The following is a 16,480-nucleotide window of genomic DNA, read 5'->3' on the forward strand; positions in this document are numbered from 1 at the left end:
TTCAAACATAGCTTTTCACTTTCCTTAAATTTCTTTTTTCCTTTTTTTGCAATATAACTTCTATAGAAATGTGTTTTGCATGATTTCACATGTATAATTGAAACTGCATTTCTTGTCTTCACAACGAGGGGTACGAAGGAAGGAAAGAATTCAGACCTAAAAAAGAAATTTTTTTTTAATGTATGTTAAACTTCTCCAGTCATTCTGGCGAGCAATTTGTAACTGTGCCCCAAGGGCTATAAAATTGTGCATACCTTTTGATTCAGAGTGTCTTTACTGGGTCTGTATCCCAAAGAAGTCATGACAGAGGGGAAAAAGGCCCACATGTGCAAAAAATGTTCGTAGCAGCTCTTTTGTAGATGCCTATTAGTTGGGGAATGGCTGAATAAGTTATGGCATATGAATGGAATGGCATTCTATTGCTCTAGAAGAAATGATAGAAAGACTGGTTTCAGAAAAGCCTGGAAAGCTTACATGAACTGTTGCTAAATGAAACAAGCAGAACCTGGAAAACACTGTACATGGGTAATAGCAAGATTGTGTAATGATCATCTATGATTGACTGTTTTTTTTTTTTTTCAGCAATTCAGTGATTCAAAGCAATTCCAAAGAACTTGGTGGCAGTTTCTTCTCTCTTATTCAGGAAAATGGCATGTGCATCCGGAGAAAGAACTATAAGACTGAATTCAGATCAAAGAATACTATTTTTATCTTATTTTTCTTTTTTTCAAAAAAAATTTCTTATGGTTTTTCCTTTTTGTTCTGATTTTTCTTTCCCAACATGATTCTTATGGAAATGTTTGTTTCTTTTCTGTCAAAAATTCTTTTACTCCAAAGATCTACTCAAGTACCAGTTTTTGTTTTGTTTTGTTTATTATTTATTTTTAATACATATTGTTTTATGAATCATTTTGGGAGAGAAAAATCAGAGTAAAAGGGGAAAACCATGGGAGAGATTAAAAAAAAAAAACAACAGAAAAAATAAGTGAACATAGTGTGTGTTGATTTATATTCAATCTTTTTAGTTATTTTTCTGGATTCAGATGACATTTTCTGCCCAAAGTCTATTAGGATTGTTTTGGATTACTGAACCATTGAGAAGAACCAAGTTTTTCATAATTGATCATTGCACATTATTGCTGTTATTGTATATAATGTATTCCTGGTTCTGCTAATTTCATTCAGCATCAGTACATATAAATCTTTCTAGGCTTTTCTAAAATCAGCTTGTTCATCATTTTTTATAGAACAATAATATTCCATCATCTTCATATACCACAGTTGGTTTTGCCATCCCCCAATTGATGATGGACATCTCATTTTTTATGGAAATATGTTAAAAATTAATGAACATGTATAATATATCATATTGCTTGCTAACATGGGGAAGGAGGTAAGAGAGGAAGAAAAAATTTGGAACTCAAAATCTTACAAAAATTAAAGTTGAAAACTATCTTTATATACAGTATACTATTAAAATTTTAAAAAAATAAAAAAAAAATGCTAAAAATAAATAACAAATTAAAAAAACCCCAACAAAGTTAATATTCTTTCTACTTACTGCTTCTCAGTTCAAAGTGCCCATAACTCTCTAACTTCTATGAATGGTTCATGGTACTATGAATTCCTCATATTTTTCAATTCTATGGAGCAATGTCATTTTTATGGAGCAACAGAAAAGAAGTATGAGATAGTGAATTGAGTATTATCTTTGGAGAGGAAGGATCCTTTAAGTCTTCCCTCTGACATCTGTGTGATCCTGGGCAAACCATTTCACTTATCAGTGTCCCAAGGCAATTAAGAATAAATCACAGAGGAGATGCTGATATGCATTGTTTGAGGCTTTCTTACAATAGGGAAACTGCAAATCTGAGGAGAAAAAGTGGATCAATAATCATATAATTTCCCACTTTATTTCTCTTTACTATATTTCTATATTTATTTTGTCTGAGACTACAATTGTTACTCCTCTTTTGGATTCAGCTGAAACATAAGTTCTATTGTAACCTTATACTACTATATATACTATTACTATAACCTCTGCTTGGATCTTGATATTTTAGATGTTCCTAGTAAAAACCACCAAAACACCAAATTGTTGAGTTTTGCTTTCTCATGCATTTTGTCACCCCACTTTATATTATAGGCAAATGTATCCCATTCAGTTTCACAGTGATGACTTTTTTTTCCCCTTGAGATCCTGGTATGATATTTCTTCTCTTTCTCTCCAACTTCAGAAGAAAAAAACAGGAAAAAAGTGAAATAAGTAGTAGGTATCTGAAGTTTCTTCAAGGGAGCTAGGATATTCCCTTCTCTCTTGCTATACCCAAATCTTTGAGTCTTATCAGTTCTTTCCTAATCACCCTTAAGCAATTATGGTTTGTTTTATTTAAGATTATCTCTTTATAACTCTACCCTCCTTTTAAAGTGTCCCAGCTTGCCTTTTTTCTCTGCTAACCCCTAACCTACTCTCTTGCTAACTTTATGATATTTCTTCCAACATTATTTTTTTCTATTTTGTAAATAATATTTTATTTTTTCAATTACACATAAAGATAACTTTCAATAATAATTTTTTATAAGATTTGGGATTCTAAATTTTTTTCCTTCTCTTCTTCTCTTCCTCTTCTCAAGACAGCAAGCAATCTAACATAGGCTATACCTGTATAGCATAATTTTTTAAAAATCTTGCCTTGCCTTGACAGATAAGAGTGAGTTTTACATTTCTCTTACCATCCAAATACCTTCATGTCTAAAAAATTTTCTCCTTTAGGGATCCAATTATAATAATATTAAGTCCCCTTCTATCCTGTCTCCCTCCATCATATTTTTCTTTTTTCCCTCTTTGGTTTTTGAAATATCCATGCATTAAGTTCTATCATTGATGTTTAAAGATAGTAGGACCTTGAAGGGGGAGAGTAGTCCTTTTTCCCTTGGTCAAATTGTAGTTACTTGGTAAAGTATTTACATTTTTTTTTTTTAAAGATGGAAAGATGAGGACTGATTGATAATACAATTAGATTAATAACTTTTTAAATTTCCAGGGTCAAAGAATAGTCATTAACGATTAATGATTATTGTTCTATGTCAACTTGAAAGGGATCTCTAATGGAAAGATCCAGAGCTTATTCCTATGCTACTATGCTTAGTCCTATGCTATTTTTTAAATTTACAAATTGTGTAAAACACACTGGCAACACTCCCTAGTATACCTTGCATTGGAATAAAAAGTGAGAAATATTTAATAAAATAGATAAAAATACAATAAAACATAAATATTACATTTAAAAACGAAGTTAATAAGCAGTCCCAGGGATACTTATGTTTAGATTAGTGGCTACTGTTTCCTTTTTTTAAATTAATTTTATTTTTAATTTATGGCATAAAATAAGCATTTCCATAACATAATAAAATAAAAAAGATTTCACATATAACTGCAAATCTACTATGTATAACTTACTATTCCTTTCAAATATACAATAAAATTATCATGTCAATTTCTTTCTTTTCTTTTTTTATTCTCTCTTTGCTCCCCTACTTGACTACCATTAGTCACAAATAGGGTTGTCTGTGTCTGTGTCTGTATACATACACACATACACATACATATAAATTATTATATATTATTCTACTTATCAATTCACTCTCTGGATGAAGATAGTGTCTTATAAGTTATTTCTTCAAAGTCATCCTTAAAACAAGATTGAACCAAGAGAACATTGTAAACAGTGGCTACTTTTTTTATTTGAGTTTGACACCACTGGTGTAAAGGAATATATGGCTTGGTACTTTAAATTTATAGAAGAGGAGCTAACACAAAGTATGACTGTAATGCCAGAGAAACTGAGCAAGACAGAAAGTAGAGATCAATTTAATAGTTTATTAAATGGAGAGATATACTGGGACCAAATGGATCTTTGTCCTAGGGCTGGACAAGACTATCATCTCAAAGAATCCAGCATTGAGCATTAGACAGCAAGAGTCTTTTTTTTTAAAATTAATTTAATTTTTAAAAATAATTATAACTTTTTATTGACAGAGCCCATGCCTGGGTAATTTTTTACATTATCCCTTGCACTCACTTCTGTTCCGACTTTTCCCCTTCCTCCCCCCACCTCCTCCCCCAGATGGCAAGCAGTCCTATACATGTTAAATATGTCGCAGTATATCCTAGATACAATATATGGGATACAATATTTTGGGAGCTCTGGCACAATTTCTTAGGAATTGCTATGGATTGACAAAAGACTTTTTGTCTGCTCTGTCTCTAGGAGACAGGAGGGAGGCTACAAGGATTTGGAAAACTAAGTTTTTACCCATCTAGACATCAATGGGGTTGGTACCATGTCACCCCAGGGACACCTGGGAAACATGGGACTCTGTTTCCCACATTTTGGAATACCTCTAACCTAATAGGTCATTGGCCAATTGCCAATTGTAGGAGGAAGGAGCAGGGTTTATGGAAATGTCAGTATATCACCTTTGTAGGGGAAGGTCCCCTAGGGATGAGAGACCAGCAATATTACCCTTTTACAAGGGTTCAGACATAATTTCGAGGGAACAGCCTATTCTAATGGGTCATTATTGGATCTGTGGTTTAACTGCTTATACTCACCTACCTCTTAATTGGACAGGGATTTGCTATATTGGACTAATATAAGGCCAAATTTTTTCTTTCTTCCTGAATAGGCAAACCAATATTTAGGGATTCATATGTACGATGATTTGGGAAGAGAGAAATGGGGTTAGATACCTCCATTATTCAGACTGGAGATGCAAATGGTTGGGGTGATTCCTGGCCTCCAGAAAGAATAGAGTATGAGCCAGCCACCTGGGCTCAAAATGGAAGTTGGGGATGTAGAACCCCAATATATATGTTGAATAGGATAATTAAGCTTCAAGCAGTTGTAGAAATTAATACCAGACGGCTGAGGCACTAGATCTTTTGGCTGACCAAGCTACTCAAACAAGAGAGGCCATTTTACAACAGCCTTGTGCTGGATTATTTGTGAAACTAAATTTGTATATTTGTTGTATAAAGATGACAATGGAAATCTAGTAAAAAGTCATTAAAAACATTAGGAAACTTGCTCATGTTCCTGTACAGACCTGGACTTCACTGTTCAATACTTCTTGGTCCTGGTTTGGGGGAAGCTGGTGGAAGCAGCTCCTTTGGTTTGGCCTTATAGGTCTCAGTAGTGTTCTATTACTCCCTATCTGCATAACTTGATTGATCCGATTGATAACCAGAATAGTCCAAACCTCATCATCGAGAATGATTAGGTTGGAAGAGAAAGCCGAAGGGTCTGTTAGATTGATGGTGTTTAAAGAACAAGGGTGGGAGTCAGTGGCCCAAGGAGACCGACAGGAACCAGAAGGGGATGAGGAATTCGATAGGGAATGTGAAGTTATGCTACCAGAATTTGAAGAGATCTCAGTGTATAAATAAGAGAGGGGACTGAACTAGATAAGGTGAGATCTTTCAAAACAGTTGTGAAAATCGATTAAGGCTTCATCTATTTCAAAGTTTGAGTAGGCCTGAAGGACTTTAAGCATTAAGTCAAGGGCATACTTAAAGTCTCCTCCCTGCTATTCTCCTAAGGGTATACTTAAGTCCCCTTCTTGTTATCCTCCCTATTTCAATCAAATATGGGCAACTATGTACTTATTGGTCAAGTTCAATTTCCTGGGTAGTTCCCGCAATGTAAGATCCTCAGTCAATAAGGATGAGGGTCAGTGGTGGGAGGGGGAATTTGCGTTAGGGAAAAAGCATTGATCCTGCCCGCTACGGTGCTTCCTCTCTTCCACTGTCTGCTCGATGGGTGGGATGCCGGATTCTCGCGAGAATGTATAATAAACTTTGCTTTGCTTTTAGAGATCTCTCCAGTCTTTTTTTATTAAATGATTTCTGACCCACACATACATATTTAGGGGGAACCATGTAGTGAATGTATTAGAAAGATTGTAACCCAGAGGTCAGAAACATTAAGATGATTCCTTAAGATTCTCCTTTAATACATTTTTCTCAATATCTGATTTTTAGTGTCAAGACTGTTTCCAACAAGATTGAGTATACATTCTAATTTGAAATTGAAATCACCTTCATAAGTACAAGATGGTTGAATAAAGACATAGATTACAATTTGAAAAAGATCTGCGCAAACTCAGTATGTCAATTTTGTGATGAGAAAACCATCAAATCTAACATGATTTTAAGCTGCAAAAAGAGAGTCAAAACTTCCAGGAATAAGATAGTTATGGACTTTTTATACTTGATCTGATCACATCACACCTGGAATGTTATGTTCATCTCAAGGATGTTGACAAGTTTTCAGAGTAGCATGATCTATAAATCTAAGGTTCCCGTATAGTCTAGAAGTCCTTGCCTTTTTACTTTGAACCATGTTCCAAATCTATTTTTTTACCGTCTTTCTCAAATGCCTACCTTTCCACTGAAGTCACTATGTATTAAAGTGTATGTTTTTTTTTTTAATTCAATTTTGTTTCATTTTAAATTAAAATTCTCTCCCCTCTCTTTTCTCCCACCCTGTTAGCAAAATATTACAAAATGTATAGTAAAGCAAAGCAAGTTCCCAGATTAAAAGATGAAGAAGACAAAGAAAAAGAAGAGAAGGAAAAAGAGGAGGAGAAGGAGCAAAGAAGGAAGGATGGAAGAGAGAAAGGAGGGAAGAAGAGGAAGGAAGAAAAGAAGGGAGGAAGGAAGAAAGGGACAAAAGGAGAAAGGGAGGAAGGAAGGAAGGAAGGAAGGAAGAGAGGGAGGAAGAAAAAAGGAAAGAAATATGGAAAAACTCCTTTGGAATTCTGGTTGGTTGCATTGTATTGATCTTGTTGATTTTTTTTTTTTAATGGAACTGATGGGATGAAATATTTCTCAATATTGAGACAGTCACATGATCCCTATACCCAGAGTGGGAAGATGAGACCTTGGACCCAGGTTTCAGGAAGTCACATGATCCCTATACCCAGTTGAGCCTTGGGTTGGGTTGATCTCTATTCCCAGCCTTGAACCTTGGGATGTAGGAAGTTAGTGAAGTTACAGGAAGTGACATGATCCACAGGAACCAGACAACATTGGTGTCCACTGGTAAAGGATAGTTACATCCTTTTAGTCTATCCCATGAGAAGGCTCGAATTTTTTCCTATTTAATGGCTGTTCTATTTCCTGCCTGCTGGGTTTCAAGGGCACATGGCCGGAGCTGGGATCCCTGCAGGGACTAAATAAATGCTTTCTCTTTGTACCTGAAGATGTCTCTGATTAGTTAATTTGGGAAGGGGGTCTTGCTCCTATCCCACACATTTTTCTTACTATATGAATTGTTCCCCTGGTTCTGCTCACTTCAGTTTGGATCAGTTCATCATTTCTTACATACAATAGTATTCCATCATACTTATATACCATAATTTTTCATCCTTTCTGCAATTTGTTGGCCACTGTCCTCCCAGTTTCCAATTCTTTGCCACCATGAAAATAGCTGCTATAAATATTTTTTACATTTTTTTTTCTCCTTCTTTGATCTGTTTGTGATGTAGATATCATAGTTAGGTGATACAGGGTAAAGGGCTTGGAGTCAGGAAGACCAAAGTTCAAATCTAGTATTAAATGATTAATTAGTTATTTCACCTTTGGCAAGTCACTTAATTCATGTTTATCTCAGTTTTCTCAACTATAAAATGAGTATAATAGTAATAACTACCTTAAAGGATTGTTGTGGGGAACAAATGAGATAATATTTGTAAAGTACTTAGAGTGTCTGGAATGTTATAACGCTAGCTATTATTGTTGATGTGAACTCTGAACCTATTCTGTTCCTATTGTTAACCTTTCCCACACAAAGGGAGGCCACAACTAGCACAAAGCTAGCACAATCTTCCAAATCAGATAAGTAGACCCTTTCTTCCACTCAGCAGATGCGCTAGATTATATTACTGCCTGACAAATAAGCTTTGTGATGAAATAAATATCATTATCTTGTATTAGCATAACTCTTTTATTCCCATCATGCATTTGCAGATGTGGACCTAATGCACATGTGAGTTCATTCCCACTAGAAATCTTCCTAACTCCTTAATTTTCTAGACCCTGCCCTTATTTCTCCTCGTCCTCTTTCTCTCTGACTTTTAAGTGATGTCTCTAAACTCACTGCCCAGCTAGGCCCTTCTGATCTCCTTGTGTGTCCACAAAATTAAGAATTACTTGTGGCTATGAGGATACTTCTGTGAATTCTGAACCACTCTCTCAGAACTTCATCATTATTACTACTTTCAGAGCTTTCACAGTGTAGTTCACAGTGTAGGTACAGTTTACTAGCCTTGGGGCATGGTTCCAAATTGTATTCGACATGCATGTTGATAACATTTTAATTTGGAGGATTTACTTAAATTCTTCATAGCATTTCTCTATTTCTATCTCCTCCAACAGATACTGGTACAAAAAGTATCATTATATTCATGGTGATCTCGCAAATGTTTATGATGATGGCCAAATGTCTCTTGGGCCAATTTCATCAAATGTTTTATATAACCTTACAAGTAGAATCTATGACCCATCCTTCCATTTAGCTGCAAGCTCCTTTTATTTTATGATTCCATTTATAGCAAGAATGCCAAGATCAGTATACTTTAACTCCTTCAGCAGTATGTCCATTTAGCTACTAGATAAGGATCTGAAATGTTAGTTCCTTTTTTAATTAAAAAATATTTATTTAAAACAATTTTAAAAAATAGAAAAAGAAAGAAAGAAAAAGGAAAAAAAATTAAAAAACCCAACATTGTGAGATGTCCAGAAGAATATCAGAGAGGATTCAGTAGTATATGCAACAATAAATGTTTATTTCAAGAAAGCATATGTAATAATAGAAAATTGTAGAGGGCTGAAACTCTGAAAAGGTGTACTTGAATCAGACAGCAGAGCACCTAAGGCTAATTACCTATTCCATGTGAGATAATGGCTCTATATACACATATTTAGATGAGATGAAGATGTGATGACTCTCCTCACCATTGGTGCTTGCTGAATGTGTAGGGGTGAGGTAATTGTAGGCAAGGATTGGAGGGCTAAGGGAGAGAATCAGAGTTGCTCTGCTGAAGGACGAGAAGGAGAGAGAATTCAGGATCCAGACTCCAGAGTTCAAGATTCATCTTTGTCAAGTTGTATGGCAGCTTGCCTGCCTCTTTCACTTTTCCCACTAAAGACCAAGGACTACAGGGGATGATGGTGAGCAACTGTGAGATCATTGAACTGAAAGAAGAGGAGATCAAAAACAAACTTCAATAACTTCAATGGTTTGCTGTTACATTCTTTTAATTTTAATTTCTGCGCCAATTTACTTCCTTTTTATTTTGTAAATAGCATTTTATTTTTTTCCAATTATATGTAAAGATAATTTTCAACACTCATTTTTAAAATAAGATTTTGAGTTTCAAATATTTTCTCCCCCTGTCCTTCTCATCCTCCTCCCCAAGACGTCAAACAATTTGATATGTTATATATATGTAATCATGTAAATATATTTTCACATCAGTTATATTGCGAAAGAAGAAACAGAACAAAAGAGAAAATATGTGGTACTTTGACCGTTTATCAATTGGTAATGGCTTGTATTGTTACAAATTTGACTTAGTTTTCTATATATTTGATAAATGAGGTCTTTATTAGAAATACTGGTTGTAACAAATGTTTCCCTTCTTTCTGCTTTCCTTCTTATCTTCATTGTGTTGGGGTTTTTTATGCAAAACAAATTTAATATGATCAAATTACCCATTTTACATTTCATATCTTTATCATATATTTCATAATAAATTCTTCTCTTCTGCATAAAAAAAAAAAAAGACCAAGGACTTTGATTGATCCTGACTCTGACTGATCCTGAGGTCCTCCAAAGAGCCAGCCCGGACAATAGAAGACATTATATTTGTGACTGTCTGATGCTGTTATTCCCAGTCAGGTAACCAAATGATGTGCTTATTCCCAGTTAGGGAACCAAATGATGACGTTTGTCGCAGGGCAGAGAGTTGTGGGAACCCCTAGTTCCCTGGTCGGTGCAGGTCCAATGTGAAAAAATTCATGAACCTGAAAAGTTAGATTGGCAAAAAGAAATTTATTGCCACTGAGAAATCAACTTTTTGCTAGGAGGCGACTTCCTCAGTGGCAAGGTCCTGACAGAAAAGTAAAGGTCTAGCAGAGAAATCCTGGCAGAGAGAGTGAGAGGGATAAAGAGAACTTAAAGCTGAGAAGATAATGGCTTCTCAGCAGGCAGGGGGTCCTTGCAGGCAGCTATGGCAAGAAGAAGTCCCTTAGCCTGGCATGGTCCTGCTTTGGAGCCTCTGCAAAGAAATGAGTCCTCAAATTGCCCTTTAAATAGGAAATCTGAGGCTGAAGTTTCAATTGAATGATATTACTTCAATGTTGTCATTGCCCCCAGGCCTAGATTTCCAGTTGAATGAGATCACTTACTGGGAGTGGCCTAGGGTCACAACAGGAAGTGTTGTGTCTGAAGACTGATTTGAACTCAAGTCCTCCAGACTTCAGGGCTGGTGCTCTATCCACTGCACCACCAAGCTAACCCTTTCTTTGATTATTTCTTGCAGTATTGGGTCAAAGTTCTTTTCTTGATCACAGTTTTCAAGTAGCCCAATTAATTTTGTTTTCTCTTCTTGATTTGCTATTGTTATTCTTATAAGATGTTTCACATTCTCTTCTATTTTATCATTTTTGTTTGTTTGTTTTATTTCTTGGTCTCATAGCTTCACTGTCTTCCCATTGCTAATTCTAATTTTCAAAGAATTATTTTCTTCTTTAAGACTCTGGATCTTTGTTTTCAATTGTTTGGATTTCTTTTCATAATCTTATTTTCTCTTGGACGGTTCTTATTTTTCTTTTTAGTTTTTCCTCAATCTCTCTCACTTGATTTTTGAAGTCTCTTTTGAGTTCTATAAATTCTCTTTGGGCAGGGAGACATTTAACATTATTCTTTGGGGTAGAAGAGGTCTTTTTTACTTTAAGGTCCTCCTTTGAAGATGAACTGTGGTCTTTCCTATTTCCACAATAAGTTATTATGTTTGGGTTCCATCTCCTTTGCCTGCCTTTTTAGTGAAAACTTATTATTGTAACCACTTCTAATTCTGGGGTGGGGAGATGTTGCCTCTGGCTTCACTTCAGCTTTCCCCTTTGACCTGGAACCTCAAACCAAGAGCTCCATGCACCTGTAAGTGCCTACAGCAATGTCCCTGCCCTAATGCCTCTGCAGTCACTTAGTATTCTGGTTCCTTCTCACCACGGCCATATCTCTGTAGCACAACTACAACTGGCTTCCTTTTCAGCCAAAGTTCCTTCAGTCTTCTGGAACTCAGACCCCCTCCTCCCCAAGCTTTCCTCTGGGAAGTGAAAGTTCCTCCAAAGCCAGCCAGCCTCAGGACTCCTTGCTTTCTATTTCTGCGGAGCTAGCCTAGAGCTATTTATACTTTACACTGGTTAAAGAGCAGTCCTGGGGTCTTTCTTATGTTATTCTTGGGTTATCCTAGGAGGACCCTATTCTACCCCAAGTCTTATTTATTTTTCACTGGCCTATATTCACCCTGAGGTACAATTTTGTTTGTTTGTGGGGGAAATCTGGAGTACTTGGAATTTCCTTACTTTCTTCCCAGAGATTTCACTTATCTATTTCCATGTTTTCCAAAAAATAATGAGAGTGAGGTACTTTGAATTTCTAGGCAGAAAGACTGGCAGACCTCTTCCTTCCTTACTTCCTGCTCCCCCTACTCATTTCCTCTACTGGGACTCACACTTGGTAATTGGGTCCCCAGAGTGGTAGCTGTTACTTCGAATTTTAGGGGTAACCCTGTGGTTTTTTATTCTCTTAATACTCACTCACAAGATCCCACCAGTGTTCTTTCCTAATGACAATTAATGTATAGACTTATTAACTCATAGAAAAGACTTTTATTTCAATTATGTGGCAAAATGCCAATTTCTAACCACATTCTCTCCAAGCCTGTGGAGCACTCTCCCACAAATATGCATAGCATCTCCCTCTCCCATCTTTATTGGGAGGGAGGATGGCATAAATTTATAATATAATGGCAGTTAGTGAAGCTATATGGCCAAGACAAGGCAAAATTCCTAAACTATTTCTCTTGTGATATCGTTGAGTCTTTTTAAGTTGTCTCATTTGGGGTTTTCTTGACAGAAATACTAGAGTGGTTTGCCATTTCCTTCTTTAGCTCATTTTACAGATGAGGAAACTGAGGCAAACAGAGTTTGCCCATAGTCACATAGGTAGGAAGTGTCTGAAGCTGCATTTAAACTCATGAAAAAGGGTTTTTTTGTCTTTAGGCCCAGCACTTTGTCTTAAGCTACATATTCATCAATATCTCTTTTACCTCTTCTATCTCCATAGAGTCATGACAAAATTTACTTCAGGGCTTGATATGGGTAATGGATGAGTTTGTACCTTTGTTCAACTGGTCTGGTTCTTTACAAGACATCACATCTCTGTTGGACTAACTCCATCTGATGTTGGATTCTACTAATAGGTTATTAAGTTGCTAGGCTGATTCCTCCCTGGGCAAGGTATCACAAAGAACAACAAGATTCAGATTCTTCACAGGGTACCAACATTTCTGGAGATCCCTGTAGTATAGAGAATTAGACAAATTTCCTCTGAGGTTAAGTGTCAAAGGGCACCCCAAATTTCCTCCAGTGAATCTCTGCTACAATAGAAAAGTCCAAATGGAACTGCAAACTCACCAATGAGACAAATAAAGGCTCATGAAAAAAAACAATGAGAGTGAGGTACTTTAAATTTCTAGGCACAGAGATGTTTTGCCATGTGAAGCTTCAGAGCATATTGCTCTCACAATAAGATAAACAGATTAGGCCTGTTTTATAAACATACTGTTTTATAAACACACATATACATATGTGGCTTCACATAGCATCTTTCTTCATATGTCCTTTATTTTTAATTTGTGTATTTGTAATAGTCAAATGACAGTCGCTAAAAGTGCTTCTTAAAATAATATTGTTGTTTAAACAATATTCTCTTGGGTTCTGCTCACTTCTAAGCCATTGAGACAATGAAACACCAAAAACAAATCTAAACAATGAATCAGAGACTTTTACCATCCATTCAATGAAAGCCAGAATGATTTGGGTTTTAAGGTGGAGTTAGGTAGCTCCATTTAAAGCACAATAGGCTTTTAAAAGCCTGTCTTTTTAGAACTACATTTTAAGAAATCAAAAATGAAAACCACTCAGGACAGAAAGTAAATTGTCTCAACTTTTTGAAAAAAGGAAAAAGAAAAGTAATAATTAAAAAATGAAGAAGAAATAGCAGTAGTTCTCAACTTCTGCTTAAATTGGCAGGTTGGAGCCCCAGAAGAAAGATAACACAGTGAACACAGTTAATACAAAATATTTTCCCAAGAACCTAGCTAACTCCTTCCCACAAATACAGCTTCCATGGAAGGAGTAGCAAGCTTAAAGTTATACTAATATAATTTTATAGAGTTACAAGTTTAAGAAATACGTGTGACAGAGTTTAACTTACAGTACCTGCTTGGGAAGTTCTCTCTGTGTGATGTTATGCAAAACCCTAGTTGTTGTTCCTCCTTTGCTCTTTAGGGCCACTGACTTCACCAGTGTGATGACTTGAAAATGAATTGGATATGAGTGGGGCAGAGCTGTGGAAAGTTATTATCCTCAAAGCTCTCCTCCAGAATCCCCTGTGAAGAAAGGGATACTTGAAACATTTTGTCCAGATCCCAGTCAGATGACTATATGAATAAAGGAAGTTATGAAAAAGTTTTCATCATGATTTAGCTATTCTCAGCAATAATATGATTCAAGACAATAATAAATGCTATCCATCTCCAAAGAAAGAACTTCTGGAGTCTGAATGCAGATCAAAGCATACTTTTTTTTTTTTTTTTAGCTTTCTTTTCTTTCTTTTTTGTGTTTTCTTTTACAACATGACTAATATAGAAATATATTTTGCATGATTGTACATGTATAACATATCAAGTTGCTTATTTTCTCAATGAGGAGAGAAGGAAAGAATTTGAAACTTAAAAATTTTTTAAATGAATGTCAAAAAATGGTTTTTATATGTAATTTGAAAAAATGAATTTTTTAAAAGGGTTTTTAATCTAGGATAGTTTTGTGAGGGATGTAGAAGACCCTTACCCAAAATGACTACTCAGAGATCCCTCAGTAGAAGGCAGAAAAGTTGTTTATTGAAAAACCTCCGGAGGATGAGCCGTCCCATCGCAAGATAAGCTCGCGGTAGGAGGGCTAAAGAAGTAGTAAAGATACATAGCTTTTATACAAGAAATTACATCATAAGTAAGAGAGCATTGAAAGGGGAGGGGGAGGCATCTAATTGGTTGTTGCTATTTGGGGAGATTGGAATGGAAGGTTTCTGTTTCCCTGAAATCTCCTGATTTCTGGGAAACAAAGTCAGGCCTTCAGGCTTAATCAAGCAGACAGTGGTCCAGCTAATAGATTAAATATTGATAAATGTCAAATACCAATAAATGTCATCAGTTCAGGTTAAGTAAATATGTTTCTAGCTGGCCAAGGCTCAAATAGATATGAGCCTGCACATATTATACAGGTCATAGGGGAGACACAGAAATAATAAAATACAGAAAAAGAATGCATACATCCCTGTAAGTTCTTCACCTTATCTATTCCCCACAGTTTCCTCATCTGTGAGTGAAAACTCAGTCAAGACTAGGTTCTAAATCTCCATGGAGAGAACTCCACTTGGTCTAGAAAGCTTTGTACAGACCAGGTTTTCAATTGAAGTAAGAGTCTGACTTAATTTAGTTTTTTTTCCTTTTCTTTATGCTTGTGAACTAAGGAAGTCCCTCTGAACACCAAGCAGGCTTTGAGTAAGTAAGCAGTAATCTTTGGAAAATATTGTGAAATGGTTGTTGCTTGTTGAATCTACAAAAACTTTGCACTGGGGCATAATTGTGATTTTTATTTATATGTGTGAGAGCATGACATATTAATGGTTTTGAGACTCTTTCCTATATGGCATTGGTCATTAGCAATCCCCAAAGACTGGGGATTTGTAAAATATGTTTAAAATGCTTCTTGGTCTATTTGCTAGGATTGCAAAAATTCTCAGTGAATGGGAATTTTTTACATGCCTATACCACTAAGATGGGTATCAAACACATGGAAATTGCTGGGGAACTACTTCCAAGAGACTGGAAAACTGGCTCATTCATTAACATTTTCTGTTGACTTATTACTTTGATAGAAGAATCCTTTTTTCTGTTGGTTCCAAACCAGAACTTTCTATATCTTTAAAACTTTATATATATATATATACTGATGGAAGTGGATTTCTTCGACAAAGAGATCTAACTCAGTTTCAATTGATAAAGGATGGACAGAAGCAGCTACACCCAAAGAAAGAACACTGGGAAATGAATGTAAACTGCTTGCATTTTTGTTTTTCTTCCTGGGTTATTTATACCTTCTGAATTCAATTCTCCCTGTGCAACAAGAAAACTGTTCGGTTCTGCAAACATATATTGTATCTAGGATATACTGTAACCTACTTAACATGTAAAGGACTGCTTGCCATATTGGGGAGGGGGTGGAGGGAGGGAGGGAAAAAATCGGAACAGAAGTGAGTGCAAGGGATAATGTTGTAAAAAATTACTCTGGCATGGGTTCTGTTAATAAAAAGTTATTTAAAAAAAAAACAAACAACTTCATGAAAACATCATAGGGACTTTTCCTGCATTTGTATGTGAAGAAGTCCTTCACTTATGGCCAGCTATACCATACAATACCATGCAATAAGCAAGGAGGGCCTGAAGACCTCCCCTTCTCCCCATTCCCATTAGGCCAAGTGATGCCCAAAATGAACTTTTGTTGAGAAATGAGGCACTCCAACTATGTTAGGGAGTCTCCAGGTCACAGGTCCTGGTCACAGATATGGTGAAAGAATTTGTAGACCCAATCTCCAAGTTAAATAGGCAAAGAGCTCATTATACTGACAATAGCAAGCTGGATTTTATAAGGGATTTAGCAAGGAATTGAGGGAAAGGAGATAGATTTATACAAAGTTTGATCAGAGCTTCATGTTACTTATTTGCTAATTTTATGGCTTACAAGTAGGTTTGAAGGGTGGTCTGTTCACTGTTGTCTCAGGAACCTGGTCATTACTGACCAACAAATGATATTTGACAATCAGTAATGTTTGTAGGACTTTTCTAAGACCAGAAAACTTTTACAATCATTGATAGACAGATTGTTAGTACAAGAATACTCTCAGGTCAGGGGATTTCAGGATTATTAATATATCTAAAGGAAGAAATATTTTATTCCTAGGCCAGAGGACTTTTATAATCATTGACAGACAAGAGCACTCTTAGGTCAAAAGAGCTTCAGAATCACTGTTGTCTCTCCTATATCACTTTGCTTTTTCATGTATACTTT

The 16,480-nt window shown here is 35.9% G+C and overlaps 1 long non-coding RNA gene across 1 annotated transcript; it reads right to left on the minus strand.

Moving 5' to 3' along the window:
- Positions 1–8,831: 8,831 nt before the first annotated feature.
- Positions 8,832–13,953, minus strand: LOC127564211 (uncharacterized). Its single transcript, XR_007954204.1, has 2 exons — positions 13,574–13,953; positions 8,832–9,259 (listed from the first exon to the last, which is right to left on the minus strand). It is a non-coding gene; the product is annotated as an uncharacterized LOC127564211 (long non-coding RNA).
- Between the last annotated feature and the right edge of the window lie 2,527 nt (positions 13,954–16,480).

The sequence above is a fragment of the Antechinus flavipes genome, chromosome 5, assembly GCF_016432865.1.
Source record: "Antechinus flavipes isolate AdamAnt ecotype Samford, QLD, Australia chromosome 5, AdamAnt_v2, whole genome shotgun sequence".
Taxonomy (NCBI): domain Eukaryota; kingdom Metazoa; phylum Chordata; class Mammalia; order Dasyuromorphia; family Dasyuridae; genus Antechinus; species Antechinus flavipes.